The following is a 7,771-nucleotide window of genomic DNA, read 5'->3' as shown; positions in this document are numbered from 1 at the left end:
GCTAGGAATTAGGAAGACAAATTGTAACGCTGATTTTTAAAAAGTGTACTAATTTGTAGATTTTGAAAACTCAATCTTAAGAAACCTTAGGCTCAGAAGATATTAATTTTCTAAGAAGAGATCTTTGTTCACATGCTCTTTAGAATTACCTTTTCTCTTGTAGCTTTATAATTAAGATGTCAGAGTTCCCAAGATGTCCCAAAGTAAAGAAACATATTTTAACTTTAAGTTAAAGAAGCCTATTTCCACACTAGTTTTTTGTTTGTTTCTGTGAAAACAAACCTAGCAACACCCCTTTAGTGCTAGATTAGAATGCTTAAAATAGGACTTCTCAACCTTGGTGCTACTGAAATGTTGAGGCCTACATTCATTTTCTCTTGCTACGTAACAAATGACAAATTAGGCAACTTAAAAACAACACCCATTTATTAACATGCAGTTCTGTAGGTCAAAAGCCCGGTACAGGGTGGAGGGCTTCTCTACTCTGGCTTGGGCTGAGTTCTCATCTGGGGGCTCCATGTCCTTTTCCGAACTCATTCCTGTTATGGAAAGAATTCAGTTTGTTGTGGTTGTGGGATTGAACACCCTGTTTTCTTGCTGGATATCAGCCAGAAACTGCTCTCAGTCCTGAGAAGATGCTTGCAGATCCTTGACCACAGGCCCTTGAATCTCAGCAAAATGAAGAATCTCCATCATATCTGCTTTCCCCTGTGTGACCATCAGGAGAAAACTCTCTGCTTTTAAAGGGTTCTTATGATTAGTGTATTTGATTCGCCTATATCTTGAAGTCGGTTATGCTGTATAACATCACAGGTATGAAATCTCCTCATATTCACAGTTCAGGGTACATATCCTCCAATGGGGTAATAAATCATAAGGGACATCTTAGGATCCTGCCTACCACAGCGTGGGATAACTCTTTGTTGCGGGTGCTCATCTATGCATCGTGGAATATTTAACAGGATATGTGGCCTCTGCCCACTAGGTAATAGTTATACCCTCCACCACATTTGTCTCAATCAAAAATACCTCCAGACCAGCAAAATTATCCTTGGTTATGCTGGTAACTGGCCAAAGGACACTAGCCAAAACCCTATTATGGAACTTAGTGCAAAAATATGCATACTCTTATTTTTTTAAGTCCAGTAAAATATAGATTTTGTTAATAGAATTTATTGGTGCTTATTTTTAAGGCATTTCCTAGCCAACATTTGTATAATAAGCTTTTTATTCATATGGAACTATAGCATTTATTTAGCTTTGCTAGCTAACAACTATGATAAACCAGTTTTAAAAACTTAGGCAGATAGAAGGCAGAGTAGTGGGAACTTAATATTGAGAGAACTCATTATAAAAGTCATAGCTTAGAACGTATTGGCTTTCAAGTTCTAGTTTCCCTTCAATCTGATATGAATTTGTCACCTTTGGAAATTTCTCTACCCTCCTCAGATTTATTTATATCTTCAACATGGAGCATTTTCATGGTTTTAAGTTTCACAGTTTTACAACTAACTCTGTAAAATGGAAGTATCTTTTATTACTTCTAGAAAGTATCTTTTGTGAGTTTCTGGGGACAGCCTCTTCAAATGTTCTCAGATTGCTAAAAACTTTCATGTCCGTTCTCTCATGATATTTTTGAATTTATGGATTTTATAATATTCCTTCTTTTATTTCTCCAGGTTGAAGAATTCAAATTTTTTAAAATCTCAACTTATATAGTACTATTTTTTTGCTCCATAATTCATGCATCCTTAACCTTTGGTGAGGAGAGGTGAGAAGGTAGGTTGCTTTTTTTTTTTTTTTTAAAAAAAAGCCTTGTTACTGTCAGTAGTATGGAGAGAAGGGGTATGGGCTGACACTGCCAAAGCAGACTGTAGCTAGTTGTGTGACTTGAGACTACTTAAATTTGGCAGTCCTTACTGTCCTTTTACTAATCTGGGAATATATATCTCTAGGATTATTGAAAAAAAGGTAATTTATGCAAGGGTCTAATATTGTTACTTGGTACTTAGCTCGTAGAAGTACCTAGTAAACAGATTCATTCGTTTAAGAAATAACGTGTTGGAAACTAGTGTATGGTAATGCTGAGTAGGAGTTGAAAACACACACACACACACACACACACACACACACACACACGGCTGGCCCTTGTTCTCATTGTTCTCTAGTAAGTTTTATGCTCATATGAGGATGAGGGAAAGGAAGACAAAGATGTTAAATGATGTTCTTGCTCCCCACTGGTAGGAAAACTGAAATTTTAGAAGCTACCCCACAGGACCAGATACAATGATAATTGCCAATTCCATCTTTTTAAGCTTTAACAAGAACTAGTAAGCAATTGATGAGTAGTTTATATCCTATGATAATTTCTGGGGGTGACTTAACAAAATACATCTAGGCCATACTCCAGAATAATATGATTGATTGAGTTTCTAGTGTGGAATACTATCTGAATGTTCAGAAAGGATCACAGGTAAATTTGAGATATAATTCAACTCCAGCAGGTATGTCTGTGTGGCCAAGAATTATGACTATGTATAGCATCATTCATTGACCAATTGTGTATCACTGCCTTAGTTTTATTACATGGTATGGACTTTCCTCACTGTGTTAATTTCTTGCCTGAAGTGATTTCCAGAAATGCATATAGTATTTCATGTCTGGATGTATCATTTTACAGAAGGGTACAGTATTATTCTATTTTGTGTTTACCATTGCTCAAGGATTCTCAACTTCCCAGCATGTTGTGATATCTTCAAGGTAAAGCTCACAGTAATTAATCCTGGAATATGGCGGATTACTAGAGAATCAAATTAAAAATGAAGTAATTTTTTCTCTACAACCTTAGTGATAGCTACAAATCTAGCAGATTGACTAATTACTTTAGAAATCCTATTAAGTTATTATGACCCCAGACAATTTTTAGAAACCCTTCCATTCACAGCTTTGCATCTGTTTTTAATCTATGGTCATTGGCTTTATGAACAAATAATTGAAAAAAAAATCTATTTCCTCCTTTCCCCTAATCTTTTATTTTTTTAACATTGTATTTAACTTTTCCAAAAAAATTGAATATTATTGGTCTCCTTTTCCAATTATAACAATAAATCTAAATACTCTTCAATTAACCAAAATGATCTTTACTTACGGAAGTTTTGTAACTCTTTCTTAATATATGCAATTCTGTAACTGTCCCCTAATCCTTGCTTTTATCACATCCTAAGTGGAAATAAGTATATAAATGAGACTAGCTGGGCTATAATTCATAGATATCCCAGGAGCCCCTCTCAGGAATAAAAGTCAACTGGTATTCTTTAAGGAACTATTTAATTATATGGTACCATACTTTAATAATTTTACCCTGCCATTTTTTTTTCCAAATTCTTGGTAATTGCTTCTTTAGTAATTCATTTCTCTTTCCCTAAAATGCTGGCTTTTAAGTGTTCACTACAGCTGTGAATAAGATCACTATCTGTTACATGGTGACCAAGGAATATCCAGCACAATGGCTGATGACTGGAGGCATCTTCCTAGCCCAGCCTACATACTTCCCTTCAATTTTCTTGGATGACAGTAGCCCCACATTGAGGTGGAACCCAGCGTGTATAGCATGTGTGTATGTCATTGAGCTTTTTGCTGACCTTTGCATTTGGGCACCAGAACTTGATGGGCATCCAGGATTTGATTTGCTTGGCAAAAGTAGAGAAATGTTACAATTTTTCCATTTCTAGTGTCTTGGAACAGTTAATACCCATTGCAAATGCAATTCTTACTGTTTCTTTGCTGCCTTCTACTATTGTTTCATACAGATTCTAAAATTCACCATTTTCTCTAGAGACTAGAGATCAGGCTCTATATATAATTGAATAGAAACTGGTTGTGATTTGAGCTTTTGTAGTCTTCTACAAGAGATGTATGTGAGACCTTCATTATATAATTGATAGAGTCCTGGAAAGTTAAGAATTCTCAGGTTGGTAAACTTTGCGTATTTTAAAGAAGAAAAGTAAGGCTGTTTGCCTGTGACTATTTGCCAAAGGCACTGAATTTATTTGTTTTTACAAAGGTTATTCGAGGCAAGAATAGTTTAGAATTTTTCTCTTTTAAATATACAAAGTATCTGCTCTATTTTCTAGGATGATGATGAATCGTTTCCAAAAATATATGCATTTGAACTGAAATGTATCATACTTGAAAAAAGCCTAAAGGCAAGTGAAGTTTAGATATTGGAAATTACCAAGTTTCATATGCTAACATATCATCAACTGATATATATATATATATATATATATATATATATATATATATAATGTTAAAAATGTAAATATTAGTAAAAGGTTCTTACTTTCTCATACAGAGGTTCTCTCTCAACTTCTAGGAATATTGTATTTACTTTGACAGCTAAAATCACGACTCATAAAATTAAGTTGACTAGCACAGAAGATAAGACTGATAAAATTAATTTGTAGGGATGAGAGTCACAGAAGTAAGGTGGAAATGTCATTGTCTAAATATTAAATATTTGAATTCTGTCATTAAGCAAAATATAGTAAAGACTTCAATCTACTTATGCTGTTTCATCACAGGATACCATATTTGAATAGCAGATATAATGAAAACATTGAGAAAGAAAAAAGGGGTCATTAAAATACATGTAAAAATGGGAAATAGGTTACAAAAATGAAATATCTGTTATTCAGAACTAGGAGCTTCTATTTTTAGATAGTATTTTGATTTATGGAGCTGTTTTTATTTGACCAACTTTTCAATTCATAAATGTATATATATCTTAGGTATGGTATTGACTTTTTTTTTAATGGAATAACTATTCTAGGAAATTAAAACTTAGAGAGGAAATGACCTATAAATTAACAAATATGATATATTGAGTTGATTGGTAGATTGGTACAGATTGGAAGGAAATCTGTCTTAAAGGAAATAGCCAGCATTTTGCAGTGAGAATGAAATAATTTTGAATCCCTGTTCTGCCACCAACACTAGGTATGAACTTGTGATGGCACTTAGACAGTGTTTTGAGAGGTATATCTGTAAAATGAGATGTAAGTTCCTAGGGGGAAAAAAGGCTTACACAGGAGACGACACTTATAAAGTACTTAGTGGAGTACCTGGCACATAGTAGGCATTCAATAAGTGGATTTTATATGCTGTCTGCTATTGATAACATTAATTTGCTCTAAAGTTGTATTTGTCCCTGGCCCTATGACTTTTATAAAAAAGGGTACAGCTTAAACAAAATAAAACTGTGCATTATGTTCATTTAAAAATTTTAGTTAGGTAATGGACATCAAAATAGGGTAACCAAGAAAAGCTTATTCAAAATGCAGAGTGACACTGATTTAACTACTTTTAACATATCTAAGTCCTATCAACCTTGAATCACACATGCTTTCAAATAAACCAATACTGATTTGAGAAATTTCTAGGGGTCAGGACATCTTCAACTATGTTTTCACAGCTTTCCTGAAAGTGTCCCTTGATATATCCAATAAGTTGCCAGGAAGAAATTACGGAGGTTGAAAATAGGAAAATAGAGTTAATTTCCAGGTTGGAAATAAGGCAATTAAGTGACTTCAGGCCTGCCACTTTGAATACCTCCAGTTCTATCAACAGTCTTTCATCTTGGGACCTTGTTTTACCCTTTTCCTGGAGGCATAGAGAGAAACAGTTGGAATAAAGGACTGTGGTTATCATTGCTGTTTTTGAGGAGAGGTTGGAAATAATGAAACTGAAGGACTAGATCAAAAGAGTATCATAAAAAATGACTAGTTCCTGACCTTTAATTCCATTTTCTAATATAAGTTTGCTGTGGGAGTACTTGGGTATGTTTATATTATTTACACAGTCATTTGTCAAGTACGTAATTATCAAGTGTCTAGTGGATACCCACGACTAGGCCAGGAGATACAGAACATCCAGAAAAATGTGGAATGTTCTCCTCACATTTAGTAAATTAGTTTATCGGGTCAAAGGAAATGTATATTCTGTATTGATAAATAGGAATAAAGGGCATTCAGTGAAATAGAATGAGAAGAACACATGACTAAAGATACTGGTAGGGGCTGGTTGTACAAGAGAGAAAGGGGTCTTTCTGGAAGAAAAGCTATCTTAGTTGAGAGTTCCTTGCTAGGGATGAGTTAAGGAAGTAAAGAGAAAAAAAAAATGCAAACTTACAGTGGAAGAGTGATAGCTCTGATAGAGAGTTGAACTTTAAATATTTAAAATGTACATTCGTAAATAAGAAAAGACAGCTGTTCAGTTAGCAAACTACCCATCACTATTCAGTATAGAATAGTGGGTGTTAGGAGACTGAGTTTGGAGCGAACATAATTTATTCAACTAAAAGTACTGAGTGAATTTGTGCCAGAGACACATCAAATGCAGATGTTGGACTCTTGTACTTTTTACAACCTCTATGTCCCTCTAGGTAGAGAGTGGTTTTGACTGTTTTGCATAGTTTAAAAGAGAAGGTTGTCCACCTGGCATAGTTCAGATGAGCTGAGCAAAGATTCAGACTCAAAAGGCATCAACTCCACTGAACTTTCAGGGGAATATATGCTAATATCAAAGAAAAGTCCTTGCAGGACAGAAATGGGAAGTATAAGTAGTCCTTGGCCTCGTCGTAGAGTTCATTCACATAGTGAAGGAGTGGTTACTCACTGGGCTTCCATGCAGCTGCCTGGCACTGGTGAGAGGTGTGCTTGATCTCCTGAAGCTGGCATTGACTTTTAAATGATTGCCCTGGAATTCCTATCTCAGATGCCACAGACTTGGAGGGTTTAGCTCTCAAATCCAAGCTTTTGGAACTCAGTTTTTGTTTCTCTCAAATTAATGCCTTTGAGATGAATATTAAGCATGTTTTGAAATTCAGTAGATAGGCATTGTCTTTCTATTTTTCCTTTCCCAGAGGCAAGGTGGAAACCAGAATTTCCCAGACTAGAAGATTATCAGGTTTAATGTATATATGTATATAAACAAACATTTTATTTATGTATCTAGATACACAAATACCAAATGTTTATTTTTTATATCTTGAACGTGCTATATCTACTGTTTTCTGAAACACACTTTTTAAAACTTTTTAAAGATTTACTTAGCACGTTTCTGTGAGTAGGGGAGAAGCAGAGGGAGAGAAGCTTCCAGCACATCCCTGCTGAGTGTGAAGCCCAATGAGGGAGTCCAATCACACAACCCATGACATCATAACTCATGAGTACATGACCCATGAGATCACGACCTGAGCCAAAACCAAGAGTCTGACACTCAGTGGACTAAGTCACTGAAGTGCCTTGTGAAACGCCATTTCTAATTGCTCCTTTGTAAGTAAAAGTGTTCAATTTAGAAACACATTGTTTCTTTTGCTAAGTGATAACATTTCATAAGGTAATATATTTTATGTGGAGCCCTAAAATATATTTAACTAGAACATTCCAAACTTACTTGATCATGGAATGAATTTCCTTCTAGATCTGTTTTATTTTCTCGTGAGTGCTGATGAACACCTTATAGGAAATGTTGCTGGATGACATAGAAATTAGATTTTCAATTGACCTTTTTCTTCTTTTTCTCATTTTCTACCTCAACCTAAGCTCAGAGAGGATAGAAACACTCTTATTTATCCTATATTCTCAATATCTAACATGTTATACAAATTACAGTTGGACTCAAACCTGTTCTGTTCAAATTTTCCTCATAATTTTTTTTTCTTGGTAAATGTATCAACATTCATTCCTTGCTAAAGTACAGGTTTGAAATT

This window comes from Nyctereutes procyonoides, unplaced genomic scaffold (assembly GCF_905146905.1).
Source record: "Nyctereutes procyonoides isolate TBG_1078 unplaced genomic scaffold, NYPRO_anot_genome, whole genome shotgun sequence".
Classification (NCBI taxonomy): Eukaryota; Metazoa; Chordata; class Mammalia; order Carnivora; family Canidae; genus Nyctereutes; species Nyctereutes procyonoides.
This window is presented reverse-complemented; position numbering follows the sequence as displayed.